Raw genomic sequence first — 16,948 nt, 5'->3', positions numbered from 1 at the left:
CAGAACACATCTATCTAATACTAAATTTATTTTACTGAGATATATTCAATACTGCCATAGAAAGTAGAATTTCAAACTGACTTGATCTTTTCTTCAACCCAAAATTATTGTTAGCTGCACTGTGTTATACTAATGAAAATCAAAATGACCCTGTTAATCATATTTTGATGCAATTTGAATGTTGTGGGCAAATTGAAAGAATGATCTCTAGGGATAGTCATTCCAAAGATTACAGGTTCTCCCCCTGCATTTTCTAAAATGTAACCTGGAAAAAGGCAACAGCAGCCAACCAGATAACTAGCAAGAGACTAAAAAAGGGACTACAGATTGTTCTCCATTGAATCCCATTGCTGCTGTAGTCGAAAAGCTTAACTGAGAGAGATGCTGCCCACGAGAGAACACCGTCCCCAGGTGGGATGGTCCTGTTCTTCTGTAGGAGCCTGCCTAGTGCTGATCTTCTCTAAGTCTGTGAATGGCATCGTTGTTCTACACTTCAAGAGAAGATCGTAGGCTTAAGGTCTCTGACAAAATAATAAAACACTTCCCAAACTGTAAGAGGCTCTGTTTCTGTTGGGTTTCGTTCCAAGACATTTGAAAGTCAGCATGTTTATGCATGTGTCTGTGTGTATATAATATTTATACAATATATATGTGTAGGTTTATATTTTTATATTTCTATATAATATATTTATATTTATACATGTGCATATATACACATTCTCTATATATGTATATTTGTAAATATAAATATATATGCATATATATATATATATATATATTCATCAGAAATCACCCTTTACTCCAAGATCCAGGCTTGAAGAACTCTCTGCCTGTCTTGTGAAGGAAAGAAAAAAAGGAGGACAGAACAAATCATACACTGAATCTTTAAAGTTCCCCTAACATTGAATTGGCCATAATAAACCATGTGCCCAAGACTGACATCAATGGTGCAGAAAAGTATAATTATCTCCCAATCAAGTCAGAGTAAGCAAATACAAAAAGTAATACAGTCTATCTCAAACATTAAGTCAAAGCATATAATTTAGCAATAAGTGCAAACTTTTTAGGTTAAAAAAATATTGAATCGGGCATTCTATATCCAGATATCCTCAATGCTTAAGTTTGTAAATATGATTAAATGTTGGTGAAAAACAGAAATAAAAGTATTTTTCAAAAGCAAACATGCATAATGTAAACGCATTGAAGTTATAATATCATTTATAAAACTCAAATTATACCACCAAATTCTAGAACTTACAGGGAAGTTTGGGCCTCTCCCAATTTCTTACTAATTGATGAATTTTCACAAAAGACAACTTCATATAATATTAAATCTAAGAATTATATGTTATCAAGTGTAACAAATTTGAAATGTGACAGTTATTTTAGTCCAACTAAGTCCACTAGGAGTAACAGTGACATAAACAGCTTTACTCTGTTCTTGTACCGCCCTACCATCTCTCCGTATTGAGGGGACACTGCGTGTGTCAACTACATGAGAGCCCTGGAGAGGTGATCTCTCTGAGAAGTGGCAGGAAGCAGTCGCCTCTGCCCATAACCCTCAACTGCTCCCACCTCCATCTTTTATTCATCAATATAAAAACTACATTCCTGTGTATAAATGAGTTGATCTGAAAAAGGATGCTTCCTTCTCAGAGGCATGTATCCCAAAGTAACGCAATATTTATGTGAGTGGCAAGGAAAAAGACCTCAAGTTAATCAGTTGCTCAGCATCCATAAAGTGTGAAGCTCTGTCAAGACTTAAGGATAAAGTAGGAGGAAAATCTTACATAGTTTCTGCATTCTTGGAGACATAGAGAATAAAAGCATGCCGTTAATATTTAGGTATAAGTAAATATTTGCAAGTGGGATGGAGGAAACTCTGGCGTGGTATTTTTTAAGCAAAGATGAAAAGGAACAGGGAGAGTTAGCTTAATGGAATGAGGTGGGAAAAAGTGTTACAGGAAAGGGCCAGAAGCCCACAATGGTAGTGTGAGGACCAGAAGCAGGAGGCAGCATGAACTACGAAATAAACAGCTGAGGAAGACCAGCATAGAAGGTGGAGAGAGGTGGAGGTTAAATCCAGTTGAGAATGCAGAATTAACAAATAATTGAATATGTGATGGGGATAATAATTGAATTATGAGCGGGGAAGTACAAGTGCTATAACATCACAACAGACGGGACTTTTCCCCAATCCTAGGAATCAGGGAATGTCTCCATGGAAAAATGACACATGCAGTGAGAAGTCAGTGAGGAAAATAGGGAGTAAAATATAATGTTCTAAGTAGGGGTGACATTATTCGTCACAAGTTGCGTTCCTGAGAGATGGACTCTGCCTGCAGCAGGATGTTAGGAAGTGCTCTTGGCATTAACGTTTGTTGAAGGGAAGAGGTACAGCAAGGAATGGGCAGAAGGAGAAGTCAAACTGTGATGCAGTCTCAACAGAAGCCTCTTCTTCCAATCCTACTGGGGGCTTTGAAGTATAAAGACCTCTAGGAGTTGTCCTGAGTTGGGCCTAGAAGTCAAGCTTTTATACCCCACCATCAGTGAATAATTGGATGCTGGCTACTCTGGCCACCCCGCCTCAACCCAATTCTTTTCAGCTGATGCAATCCCTAAAGAGGGTTGGCAGTTCAGATACATGTACTGGTGGCAATTTCAGGAGCTAAAGTATAAATCCGTCTTTCCTAGAATGGGACCTGGGTAACACCTCACAGCATCCACCACACTGTGCTTGAAAGATTGGGAGTTACTCTGATGTACTGAAAGAAATCTAGGATGAATAGCAGAGAGAGATCTCAAAGGATGGTGGTAAAGCGTAAGACTGTAAATAACATGAGGGTCTGGATCAGGAAGGACCCTGAAAACCATTTTAGGAGTGTGGACTTTAATGGAGAGGCAAAGAGCAGCCACTGGGGCTTTTAACTATAGGAGTGACGTGGATAGATTTGAATTGAAAGGTCCCTTTAGTAGCTCTGTGGAGAGCAGATTGGAGCAAGCCAGTAGTGATTCAGAGGAACCAAATTTAAGGAAGAGTCTAGGTGGCAGACAATGGTAGCCTGGAAGTAAAATGTTAGTAAGGGAACAGCACAGTTCTGTATATGGGTCTGGGGTTGATGAACGCTTCTACAGAGATTAAGATTTGGCTGTTAAGTCTCGCAAACGGATGAGATCATGGTGGGAATGAGTGGATGATTAGGAATGTAAAGACACTAGGAAAGAAACCCCGAAGTATTCGACATGTATTGGTCAACAAGAGAAAGGACACTCGGCAAATTAGAAATTAGAGAAGTTGGAGGGAGGAAAACCACAGTGGGTTTCCATGGAAAGCAAGAGCTGAAAGTCATTCTTTTTCCAAGAAATAAAGAAAGGGAATCTTTCTCAAGTGCTGCTTAAAGAGGAAGTGAAATTGGGACTGAAAACTCTCTACTACATTTGGCAATAGAATAGGGGCAAGGAGTAGGAGGTAAATCTAAGAAAAGTGACTTTGTTTAGTTTTGAGAAGTTAGCGTCTTTTTTCCTGACTTTCATTTTCTCTGAAAATAAGTCATAGCTGAGTGTGCTAAGAAACTGAAAAGAGGTAGCGGAGTTTGAAGCTGAAGAGATCAGCCAAAGTTTGAAATATAATTTTTGGAGGTGGAAAGAGAAAAATTACTTAAAAGACCAATTACACTTGCTGGTCAGTATCATGACACTAGCTGATATTTCTGATGAGCAAATTATAACACTATTGAGCTAGTTGTATTTGTTTATTTATTCATTCTTCTCTATTGAGCTAGTTGTATTTGTTTATTTATTCATTCTTCTCTATTACCTGTGTCATTTGGGTGTAGGCAAAGAGAAAATAGTGGTGTTTAGCTGGGTAGATACTAACAGAATAAAAGAGCAAGAGAGTTGGAGTTTTGATAAGACAGTGGCTGAAACAATGGATCACGTAACCAAAAGTGGATAGGAATGGAATTAAGGAAAGAGTGTAATTCCATTTTGTGGCAGAGACAAAGACAACTTCTAAACTGCAAATATAGACAGTTTCGAAACTAATGGCAGGACTTCAAATTAAACATGGCAGACCAAATAGACTTATTTACCTCCATACTCCTTGAGAGACCGTGAAAATGACAGTAACAGGAATTGCCATAAAGACCTAAATCTGTAAAGGCAAACAGAACCTGAGGGAAGAGGTGAGCACCAATATTTGGAAAGCTGGAGGCCGAAGACTGAAGTAGTAACTAACTTGGCAGACCTGAGCAAAGGACAGTGAAGTCAGCCCCAGGGACAGCACAGAATCAGCTGATTCAGGGACTCTGGGAAGCTCAGAACTTGGATGTACAAAGTGCCTCTAAGAGTGGGGCTGCCAAAAGATCAGAAAACATGAATATTGGTTAAAATATAGCTGTACCATTTTATGGAATTAACTACAGTGTCTTTCAACTCCCTACTTTTAAGAGCATTAACAACTCTCTTCTTTCTGGTACCTATCCTATCTCATTACTATGTCTCCACATCTCACAATTGTGCTTTTATTTTTAATTCATTTTTATTTTATTTATCTTCTTTTGAGGAAGATTAGCCCTGAGCTAATGTCTGCTGCCAATCCTCCTCTTTTTGCTGAGGAAGACTGGCCCTGAGCTAACATCCAGGCCCATCTTCCTCTACTTTATATGTGGGACACCTGCCACAGCATGGCTGGATGAGTGGTGCCATGTCCCCACCCAGGATCCTAACCAGCGGACCCTGGGCTGCCGAAGAGGAATGTGTGGACTTAACTTCTGCACCACTGGGCCAGCCCCCACATTTGTGCTTTTTTATTGTACTTTATATTGCACTTTTTATATTTAAATTTCATATTTGCACTTTTATATTATGATATATGGTGATTCTTGGGGTGTTAAAGGATGAGTAATTAGGACTCTTTTATTACCCTCGAGTGTGGAATCAGGTGTGTGAGAGAGAGAAAGAAGGAGAAGAAGCGGGAGGAGGAGGAGATTGAAATGTCTGCTGTGCTGCTGATAGAAGGCATACTGGAAAATAGGAGTCCAAAGCTCATTAACTCAGAACAGACAAGAACAAATATAGACCTTCCCCGAGGAACAGAGACTGCCCTAATATGAGCAAACTGCGTGGAGAGAGAGAAGGCCAACCAAGATGAACCTTCTCTGAAAGGGAGAGGGAAGAAGACGGGGAGGAAGAGGAAAATGCTGGAATAAGCATAAACAGCTTATAAACAGCTAAGCATGCCCATCAGATAAATTACACAGTAGTGAGGAATGGAGAGAATCTTGGAGTGTTTCTCCCTTATTTTTCACGCTAAAGAAGTCAAATGAGAATTCCTATCCCTCTATGGCAATGTTAGATAAGGGTTCCTGCAAACAATTATAAAGTTAAAGGTTAATGACGTTTAGATATTCTTTGTAAATATTGTTTGCTGCAGAGTCAAGTAGTATGCTATGAATGCATTCTTTTCTTTGTGCCTTTTACAATTTTTGTTTATTTTGTTTTGATTTCTTCTTTTTAAATTTTCCTTTGGCTCTTGTGGAGTCAGACTGCCTGATTTCAGATCAAAGCTTCAACACATCCCAGCTATGAACTTACATTCCTGATCTGTAAACAGTGATACTAATGGCGTAGCCTTTGTAGAGTTATTGTGATGATTAAATGAGTTAACATACATAAAATGCTTAAAACAGTGCCTGACACATAGTAACACTTGAAGTGTTTGCTATGATTTTGCCTTTAATATGATATATTCCGTTCTTTCTGTTTCTCAAGCCATATAATATTATGTAAATCATATAGATGTAGATAAAACTTTCCCCAAAGATTTCTCCTGGAGTCTTCTGTTCTCCTGCTCAAAGCTGAAGAAATTGTGATATATGCCTGTAGACAGTGGCCTCTGGAATTTCCCTCTTGGGTTTTGTACATCAGACCTCTATGGTCCTTTTTTACTGCCCCTCATTTTGCTAAAGTACATCTTTAATAGCACAAGGTGTGTGGATGAGGTGAATTCTTAGCCTTTGCAGGATGAAAAAGTATTCTCTTCTCACTTTTAATTGCTAATCTGGTGCCTCCAGGTTTTCTATTGTTTTCTCTCTGATCTTTTAAGGCGCTGTTTTATCTTCGAACAGCCATGATGTGTCTTCTGTTTGCAGTCTCAAAGAGGTCCATTTGTAAGCAATCTGTTTTTTCTTTTCCTCTTTAGAATATTTCAGCAATCTTCTTTTTATAATTGGTAATATGACATTTCAGAGTGTAGGCCACTTATTTTTATCCACTCTGATCAATAATTTATGGAATCTTTATTTTGATGACAAATACCTCCTTTCAGCTTTTGTAAATTATCTTCTATTATTCTCCCACCTGTACTATTTTCTTGAACTTCTGTTAGTTGGTGATATCTCCCAAGTAAAAAAATTTCCTTGATTGATGTATGTAATATAGAATATGTAACATATAATATGTAATATATAATATAATAAATGATACATAATGTGATAAATGATATAAATTATATAATATATATGCTTATATTAAAGAGATTTCTTCAGCTTTATCTTCTAACACTTTCATAATTAGTTAGTCTTTTCTTATTTAGGTAATTGCATTTTTTGTTTTTCAAGAAAATCTTCTTGGTCTCTAAATGTACTTCTCAGAGCATTGAGTTTACTAATTAATTTTCCTCAAAATTTTTGTTTGTTGAATTATGTCCATCTTCTCCCATCAATGGTTTCTTTTTTGTTTGTTTTGATCATTCTTTTCCATGATGCAAGTTTTCCTTAAATATCTAGTAATTCCTGGTCATGCATTCATATTTAATATAAGGTAATACAAAGGGTGATTGTAGTGTTCGTGTGTTTGTGGGCAGAATTTCCAACAGACGCCTGACTTTGGAACAAGCAGCCTATTTTAGTGAGGTTATTAAAGGCAAGAATTCAGAACATGCTACTCTGGGGAACTAAAATTGCCTTAGCTCTACCCTTTCAGTTTAGTCCAGTTTCGTTTTATTTTGTTGCTTTTTCAGAAGATAACCATCAATTGTTTTCGCAGGGTCTTAGATGCTGTGTGGCTTTCATTTTCCTCTAGGGCCTGGGAGAGTAGTGGAATCATTGCCTCTTTTCTGTTTAAGCCTTCAAATAATACGTCTGTTTTCATCTCCATTCCTCACTCTTAACTTCTGTTATGCTTTTGGTCTTTGAATTTGTAGTCACCTTGGTCATCTGCTGAGTGGGCTGGCCGCCCACCAGAATTCTAGGTGATGTTTTCTTAGCTTCACTTCACCAGAATTACTTGAAATCTCTCCTTCATTGACGACTTTCTATTTTTCAATTGTAGGATCATATTGTTCTTTGTACATTTATTTATAATAATTTTAATTAGTGTCTCAGGACAGACCTAGTGTGAACATGTGTGCCTAGCCTGCCGTCTTGGCCTGGGCCCAAGTTGAGTTTGAAAACACTGAATGTATGTGGAATGTGGACTAGAGCAGAGGAACGATAGAGAGTGGAGACCAGTGAGAAGCCTAGTCCAGATAAGATGAGGGTGTGTTGAATTAGACTGGCCACTGTGGAGATAAGCATATATGGACTCAATAAGTATTTTGAAAGTGAAATTTACATTATATTATTTAGTGATTTGGTAAATAAATCCAGATTTAAACAGTTCAGGTTTTTCTTCATAGTTTTAGAAGTTCTCTGTTAGCTTTTGTTTTTCAGAATGAAAAGGTGATTCTCATCTTTTCATTCATCAGGTTAAAGCACAATTTGGGGTGTTTCAGAATATGGGACTGGGATTACTCTTGATGCCAATTTTTTTTTTTTTTTTGAGATGTGATTGACGTAACATTATATTAGTTCCAGGTGCAGTTATCAAAGAAATTATCCTTTCCCCTTTGTATATTCTTGGCTCCTTTATTGTAAGTTAACTTACCACATATGCGTAGGTTTATTTCTGGGGTCAATTCTGTTCCTTTGATCTATGTTTTTATGCCACTATCATACTGTTTTGGTTACTATAGCTTTGTAATATAGTTTGAAAGCAGGAAGCGTGAGGCCTCCAGCTTTGTTCTTTTTTCTTAAGATTGCTTTGGCTTTTCAAGGTCTTTTGTGGTTCTATACAAATTTTACTGTTGTCCTATTTGGCCAGTTTTACTGTTGAACAATGTGAAAAATGCCATTGGAATTTTGATAGGGATTGCATTGAATCTGAAGATTGCTTTGGGTCCTATGGACATTTTAATAACTCAATAGCAAAAAAAAAACTAGATTAAAAAATGAGCAGAGGACCTGAATAGACATTTATCTAAAGAAGACATACAAAAGGCCAAAAGGTACATGAAAAGGTGCTCAACGTCACTAGTCATCAGGGAAATGCAAATCAAAATCACAATAAGATATCACCTCACACCTGTCGGAATGGCTCTCATCAAATAGACAAGAGATAATGAGTGTTGGTGAAGATCTGGAGAAAAGGGAAGACTTTTGCACTGTTTTTGGAAATATAAATTGGTTCAGCCACTATGGAAAACGTATAGTTGGTATAGAGGTCCCTCAAAAAATGAAAAATAGAACTACCATATGATTCAGCGCACCCACTTCTGGGTATTTCCAAAGGAAATGAAAACAGAATCTCAAGGAGATATCTGCACCTCCATGCTCATTGCAGTACTATTTACAAAGTCAAGATATGGAAACAACCTAAGTGTCCTTCACCGGATGAATGGATAAAGAAGATGCTATATATAAATATACAGTGGAATATTATTCAGCCATGAGAAAGGAGGATTTCCTGCCATTTGTGACAACATGAATGGAGCTTGAGGGCATTATGCTAAGTGAAATGAGTCAGAGAAAGACAAATACTATATGATATCAATTGTACGTGGAATCTAGAAAAGCTGAACTCATAGAAACAGTGACTAGAATGGTGGTTACCAGGGGCCGAGAGGGTAGGGGAAAGGGAACATGTTGGTCAAAGGGTAAAAACTTCCAGTTATAAGATGAAAAAGTTCTGAGGACTGAATGTACAGCCTGCGGATTATAGTTAATAATACTATATTATATACTTGAAAGTTGCCAACAGAGTAGATCTTAAAAATTCTCACCACAAAAAAGAAATTGTAATTATATAACACGATGCAGGTGTTAGCTCATGATATGGTGGTAATCATTTTGCAAAATATGTGCTTATCAAATCAATACATTGTACACCCTAAATTCACACAATGTTAGAAGTCAATTATATCTCAATAAACCTGGGGAAAAAAAGGAAATACATGGATAGAGCATAAAATAGAGTTAAAAGCTATAGATTTGGAAGCTCCATTTTCAGGGTACACAAGTAAATTAGCAAGCAGAGTAGAGGAGAATGGCAAAGTGATGAGAGTAAACCAGACGAAAATCAGGAAAGATGTTTACTCAAAAAGCAAGAGAGAAATAATTCACATTGATAAATTCTATGAAAAGGTCAAGAAAGAGAGATTTAGGAAAAGCCTTCACAAAAAGCTATTTAGAAGTTACTTGTGAAAAAAGAAAACCACTTATCACTTAAAGACTTTTTAGGGAAATTTCTTTCATTCTTTTCACTCTGTGTGGCTTTGAAAAAATGTAATTGTAACCATATTGAATATTTAATTTCAGTGTTCTAATGGAAATATTAGGGCAATACAATTAATATTGTGTAGTATGTATTTTATGTAAACAAACAGACTTGGGAAATGTATATAAAAGTGGCATAACATTGCATTGAATGGATAAATCATAGTTCAAGATTCCCTGAAAATGGACATTTAATTTCCTTCCAATTTAGGCTATAATTAGTATTTCATATTTTATCTAGTATAGGCTGTTTTTCTCCACTGAGGATTATTTCCTTAAGAAATAACTCCAGATTTAGAATTATTATGATAAGAATTTAACTATTTTAGAGGATTGTGATTTATGTCACTAAATTGCTCTGCGTTTACAGTGTCGCGAGGATGTACATCGATGCATCTTGAGCAACACTTTCACAACTGTGAGGCTCTTCAGATAGGCCACCACAGACTGCTGGATTGTTATAGATGCTAAACTCCAAATATGTAATTAATAGGAAAACAATGTGGAATATAAAGACTTCATTTTAAATCTTCTAAGTTATTCCCCTATTCTCTTGCATTCTGCTTCTACTGCATACTTACTTAAAGCTGTTTCATACAGTGAGAAAGTGCTGTAGGAAAATACACATCTTAGGAAATTTAGGGGATGACAAACTCTGGCGAGTTATGATGTTTTAGGAAATGGCGGTGGAAACAAAGTTAATAAAGTTGCCCAGGTTACCAACAGATTGAAAAATTAATGTATGGGGAAAGACACATAAATTATTTTCAATATACTTACAGAAAAATGAGTTGATAGATGTTAGCTGCTTTACACAAATCAGAAACAGTGGGACTCACAAACAAGAGAAAAATGAAGAAAAAAGGAGACACATACTGAGGAAGGGAAAGCGATTTCTAAAGTGATAGGTTTTAGCAACTCGTATGAACTCCTCAATGCTAATCTGAAATGTATACACTTGTTTCTGAGCCAAACGCAAAATAGCAGATTAAACATTAATTATTGATGCTCTGTTTTGGAACAGGCTATTGAAATGAGCTTACCGTTTGGGGAGCAAAGCAGGCCCAATCGTCAGATGAAAACGATACTGACAGTGATAAAGTATTGTGTAGCTCTGACTTTTTCCTTAAGGTGATGATTTTTCCCCATTCAAATTCCTAAAAATATGTGCAGGACCAAACAAAGCAAATGCATATACGACTGATTTCACTCAAGCACCTTCTGTGGAATCTGTTGAAAAGAAAAATAGCTTAATAAAAAGAAAGAGAAGAAGAAAACCATTGAGGAGAAAGATATTACGTGAAAAGAAAACCTAAAAGATTGATGAACTGAGGTTTAACTGAGCCTTTCAAGTTAGATTTTCTTTACGTCACTGTCAAACAAAAATGACCCTATATACTATATTGCTTTAACATTAAATTGGCATAAATTATTTTTTATGTGGTGCTTATGGCATCAGATTTTATTAATCATCATCTCACATCTACTTTATTTTCTCGGAGTGAAGTCTTAAAAAAGTAAGTTTTCCCCTGTTGAATTTCATTCTTTTTACTTTCTTATATTCTTTCTTAATATCAATGGAGATGATTCATTCTCTAAAATATATACATAACGATATGTATATATTTTAAAAATTTAAATTATCCTACTAGCACATTATGAGACGAAATGGAAAATAAAACATAAGGTTTTGCATATGAGGTATTATCCTATACAAATAATTGGCATTTATAAAATATGGATCCTTCATCCTCAGATGCTTGATTTATTGTGGAGAATATTTCCTATAGCAGAATTTCTACATACAACCCACACTATTTAAGATTACCATTCATTCTTTTATCTATTTGTTCCACAAACGTATATAGAGAACGTACTATGTGTGAGGACCTGGGCTAAGAAATCGAAGTTAAGTAAGATACTGTTCCTTTCCTCAAGAAACTTAAGGGATATGTTTTTGCCAAAATAGACAAATTTTGCAAGAATAGTCAGGAGGCATGTGAGATCTCGGTAAGGCCAAGACCAGCCAAATTGTGATGCAGACAATTTCTGATCAGTATGTCTAATCTGTCACTTCTGCAGGACCCCTTGCCCACTCCATGGCACCCCTCCCTATTGGAATGTCTACTGCACCCTCCCCACCACAGTGCCTCATGCAAAACTTGATTTTTCAGAGGGACTAGATAGATATCAATCATAAATTACTTGGAATGATTGATATCAATGAGTTCTGTCTCTGAGAATACTTTTCTTTTTTGAGGAAGACTGGCCCTGAGCTAACATCTGTGCCCACCTTCCTGTGCCCCTGAGAATACTGCTTTTCAAACCAAATCTCAAATTGTAGAAATCTAGTCATTAATCACCACTGGGGAAGTGTTGATTATCCCAATCAGATAAGGAAGCTTTACTGTAGGCCTAAAATTTCGCTAACTATAGCCTTTGAAAACTGAGCCAGGGAGGAGCCTGCACGTGTCTTATTCCCTACCTCTTACCCATTTCTTACCCTGTTTTCTATCCTGAATTCTGACCTATCCCTAGTTTTCCAATTAGTGTAAGACTTATTAAAAATAGAAACATGCACACAAACATAATCTGGCTTTAGTAAATTGGCAAAAAGAGAAAAATCCCCAATGCCTCCTTACTTCAATAATTCAAATTTATTTTTTTTAAATTATAATGTCTGTCTAAATTGTATCCCTTCACAGTTCTTTTCGGAACATGTAGAGGTAATCTAAGTTGTATGAAATTATCAGATTTCTAATGTCATCTTCTCGCTGATGAGGTTGACTGACTGCATAGTCAATTCAAATGAGAAAATGCTTCCAACCATCAAGACGATCAAAAAACCCAGCTCAAATAAAGGTGCTTCCAATAAACAAAGCTGGAACAATTTGAGGGAAAAAAGAGGGTTGTTAGCAGAATTCAGTTCTTTCTCATTATGGGGCTGGGGTACCCATTTTCTTGATGGGTGTCGATTGGAGGCTGGTTAGAGTTTCTAGAAGCCATTTCGTTCCAGGGCTTATAGCCTCTTCTCCCCATCTTCAAAACCAGCAACAACAAGGAGAGTGTTTCTCACGTTGAATCTTTCTTACCCGTTCTTCCTTCGTTTTCTATTTTAGGGACTCCCATGATTAGATTGTATCCGCTAGATGGTCCAGGATAACTTTCCCATCTCAAGGGCTGTCCTTAACTAAATTACGTCTGCAAAGCATCTTTTTCTATGGAAGGAAACATATTCATAGATTCCAGGGATTCTTTGGGGCACCATTATTCTGACTATCATAATAGTATTGAATAAAATAATTATCCATGAGTCTATACTGATATACGTAAATAATAAATATGTAAGTGGGGGAATAGGGATAACTCTTCCTTATGAAAGAATTTCGAGTGTTAAATGTAGCAGTAACGAGGGAAGCAGACACACTGTAGTAATAATTGTTGCAAGCAGGATCTACTAATGGATGCTGAAATTAGTTATCCAAATTTAAAGAGAAAGACAATATTTGTATAGTCTCAAAATAATCTTACCCAACTTTTATACTACTACTAATAGGAAAATAGTAAGTTTACAATGGAGAGACCTAACAGACACTACGTTAACCAATGGATCAAAATTAACTTCCCAGTAAGAAGATATATCAAGATCATATACACCCTGATATTATGCTCTGAGAAGGGCATATCACTTCTGTCACGTGCCTGCCAAAAATGTGTTACCCCATCCTAATCATGAGCAAATGTCAGATAAACTAACGTTGACGCACGTGACCAATACTTTTCAAAGTGGCCAGTTCATGGAAGACAAGGAAAGACTGAGGAACTGTCACAGATTGAAAGAGACTAGGGAGAAGTGAGAACAATGCCGTGTGGGACCACTGATCAGAATCTAGAACCACAACAAAAAGGAATTAGTAGAAAAACGCTCAAATAAGATCTGCAGTTGAGTTAATGCTATTGGACCAATGTTAATTTTCTGGTTTTGATAATTATACTATGATTGCATAAGACGTTAACATTAAGGGAAAAGTGGGTGAGATTATATGAGAGCTCTCTCTGTTCTATTTTTACTGCTTTTTTTAAGTCTAAAATTATTTTTTTTAAAGTTATCCAGTAAAATCACCTTTTGTAGGGTTATGGATATTTTTAATTTTCTTCTTTTTGTTTATCTGTGTTTTTTGTATAATGATTATGTATGTATTACATTTTTATTTAAGTAAAAAAGTTAAAATTGAGAGGGGGAAAAAAGTCCTGGCTCAACCATAGATGCACAGTGTTCCTATTTCTAGTTCCCAAGGAGGGAAGGGCCTGGAGGAGCTGACTCTTAAACAAATAACTCCTGCACTGTGGAGGGCTTCAGCAAAGACCCCTCCATCTTTCAGTTCACAGAAGAGTATTTCTCCATACAAAGATGTGCAAGGGCATCCTTCAGAGCAGTTTTGTTTACTGGGAATAATATGGGCTTAGAGTCTGAAAACCAGAGTTACCTGCTCTTTATTGATCATTATTAGATCTTGTTCAGATTAGTTCACCTCCGAGCCACTGTTTACTCGTCAATCATAATAAAGTTAATCTTCTTTGGTGGTGTGTTTTGCAAGGATTAAATGACACAAATGTGGTCATGGGCTCCGATAACTGTGGAATGCTCTTCACTTATCCTTAAACTACGATTGTTTCCTATCTGCAATTGACAAGTGAGCCACTGGCAAATAGAATTCCTTGTGATAGCAGATCTGAGGACGTTACTGAACTCAGTGCAAAAGCCTGTTTTACTCCCACTTAACTGAAGTGTGGCTGCAGGGAAGGCTTTGGTGAAGAGGGAGATGAGTGAGCACTTTTCTCCTTTGAGCCTGCACTTAGGATGAAATATGTATGGAAATCAAGTCATTTTCAGTTCATCTTGATTTTTGTTGCTCTCCTCATACCTTCCTGACCTTCCTCTGCCCCTGAGCTTTCTCAATGCTGAGTGATGATCGAGTAGGTAGAAATCATGTGGAAAGCATATCATGCGTGCGGGATGCACAGGGACGTAAGAATTTAATTTTCTTTCAGTGCAAAGCAGTCCTGCCTGTTTAAAACTGATTTCCCTTTACAGCAAAATCTACAAAAGTGTATTGGGAAAAAAAGTTTTCCACTTTAAATAAATTCTGCTGCTTCTGCTTTACGTGAGGAGATTTATGAAGTTCATTTAAAAAATTGGCTAAGTAAAGGGAGTTTTCAATCTGAAATGAAGACAAACTAAGGGGAAAAAAAACTTAAAAATATATGGAGATCTGACTCATCCTAGCCCATTAGCTCGGCGCTGGTGCGCGCATTCATAATGTTAATGCAGGAGTACAGTTTTAAAACCTGATTAGAGTGGAGACTGGGAGTTTAAAAAATAATCAAAGGAATCAGCTTTAGAGTACGCATCAAAGAAAATTCTTTGTGCAGATGAGAATGGAGAGAAAGAGGGAAAACCATCTTGTATTTAATCCTTGATTCTCAGGGCAAGTGTTTTAAGAAAACAGATAAAAGATTAGAGCTGGACTCACACACAACATAAGAGAATTACATAAATTTATGGCCTGAAAAAACCAAATCTCTTCATTCCTAATGTAATTTCCAGACAGCAATAATCTTCTAACAGCCTAGTAAAAGCATTAATAAAAGAAAGTTAATATAGGCAGCAAATTCTTAATTCTTATTTACGTTTCTTTTTATTTGGTTTTGAATTTGTAGCTACAGAGCTCACACCCAGCCCCTTTCAGCAAAGTAAAGATAAAAAATTTAAAAAAAATTCTTCTTCATTTCTTTCTCTTAGTTGCATGGTAGCAATAGGAAGGCAGATTCCTAATATGGAGAAAAAGAATGATGTGCTATGAATGGATGCATCAGCCTAATATGATTAGCGTATCTTTGCAGGTAAATTTTTTTTTCCTTGTGAGGGAAAAACATTCCATACCCTTGTCACATTTCTCAATTTATATGGAGGAAAATGAGTCATTAGGGATGGGTTATCATCTGTGGATGAGACAGTCCACTCATCTTGTGGTTGTGTGCATTTTCCATTTTAGATTCTACACATTGCTCTAAGTTACCATGCGTTGCCTGAGAAATTAAATGTCTTTCTTTGCACTGAGAAACAAATGCCGAGCAGCTCATTTTCTTTTGCTGAGAGAGCTAGAGCATAGGTATAAAAAGAATTATGCTTAATATGGATGAAAAATGTTTCCCCAAAAGTATTGAAAATTTTCCTTTAGTCTAAGCATAGTGTTTCTTAAAGAGAGTCTTGCACAATCATTAACATCAATTTATGTGGGAGGTAATTTGAAAAGACTTTTAGAAAGCCTGGGAAGCCAAGACTATAACACATCTGTTCATTAGCTCTCAGTCTAACTACCGCACAGCCATTCAACCTCACCTTCCTGAATCAATGCTCCTATTAAATGGAGGGTGTCCTTCTGTGGGCTCTGAGGAAGTGCGCCTCGCCAAGACTTAGAGCATCCATAAGGAGACCTACTCTTGAGGTCATCTGTCTGATCTATCACCCAAGAGAGCCATAAGGATAGTCAGCTTTAATGACTATAAAGACTGAATCAAATAATTAAAATTTTAAGTAGAATTTGAAGTTGTAAATGTCACAAGAACAGAAAACGACTAATTCGTTTGTGGTATATCCTATGACACTAATTTGGCAAAGTCATTGATACAGCAGATCGGTGTGTATGGAACTTGTCTTTGGAGAGTAAAGAATAACTGAGTACCATAGTTTTTAATCTAGATACAATTTGGTGAACCAAGAGATAGCACGAATAGGCCTTTGCTATAGCAAACTAGCATTCTGCAAGCTCAAAGACAGTTCTAGGCTGTTATCTTAAAAAGAAAAGAATGTATTTAAGTGATGTGTGTTAACTAAACTGAGTATTGTCAAACTGTCTCCTAAAGGCTCAACTCACATTATGCACAAATTCAGGTTCTAAAATACTTGGCAGGTAACAGACGGCCGGAGTGAGTGTGGAGGGTGAGGGGTGGATATCACGCCTGTGCAAGAGGCATTTGGAATTTATTAACTTGAAGGTAAAATTATTTACATTTTCTTTAAATTGACGAAGTGTAAGCATGAAGTCAATGAAGATAAGGTCAAGCAAAATTTTAAAAAGTACCTAGAACTATCTCAATTCACCTTCAAAACAATCCCATATAATAATCCCCAAATTTCAGAAGCTGTTTTCTCCGAATCATACAAGTAAGTGGTAGAATTAAATTAAGGATTATTATACTCCACATGGAAGTGAGGAGTCAAAAGAATTTTACTGTGAGTGTAAACCTTCAAATTGCTTTGGCTTTCCGAGGTGCAGGCTGAAGAAGACCGA

General features: G+C 36.6%; 1 long non-coding RNA gene across 3 annotated transcripts in view; it reads right to left on the bottom strand.

The window, feature by feature from the left end:
* LOC138915359 (uncharacterized) overlaps positions 1–16,948 on the bottom strand; it is a 426,364-nt gene that overhangs the window by 150,078 nt on the left and 259,338 nt on the right. For 2 of the 3 annotated variants that reach the window (XR_011421189.1, XR_011421191.1), the window contains exon 3: positions 10,637–10,823. The exons of the other annotated variant lie outside the window; for it this stretch is intronic. This is a non-coding gene — a long non-coding RNA (uncharacterized lncRNA). The remainder of the gene's footprint in view (positions 1–10,636; positions 10,824–16,948) is intronic. 3 annotated transcript variants of the gene reach the window in all.

This window comes from Equus caballus, chromosome 9 (genome assembly GCF_041296265.1).
Source record: "Equus caballus isolate H_3958 breed thoroughbred chromosome 9, TB-T2T, whole genome shotgun sequence".
Classification (NCBI taxonomy): domain Eukaryota; kingdom Metazoa; phylum Chordata; class Mammalia; order Perissodactyla; family Equidae; genus Equus; species Equus caballus.
This window is presented reverse-complemented; position numbering and strand designations above follow the sequence as displayed.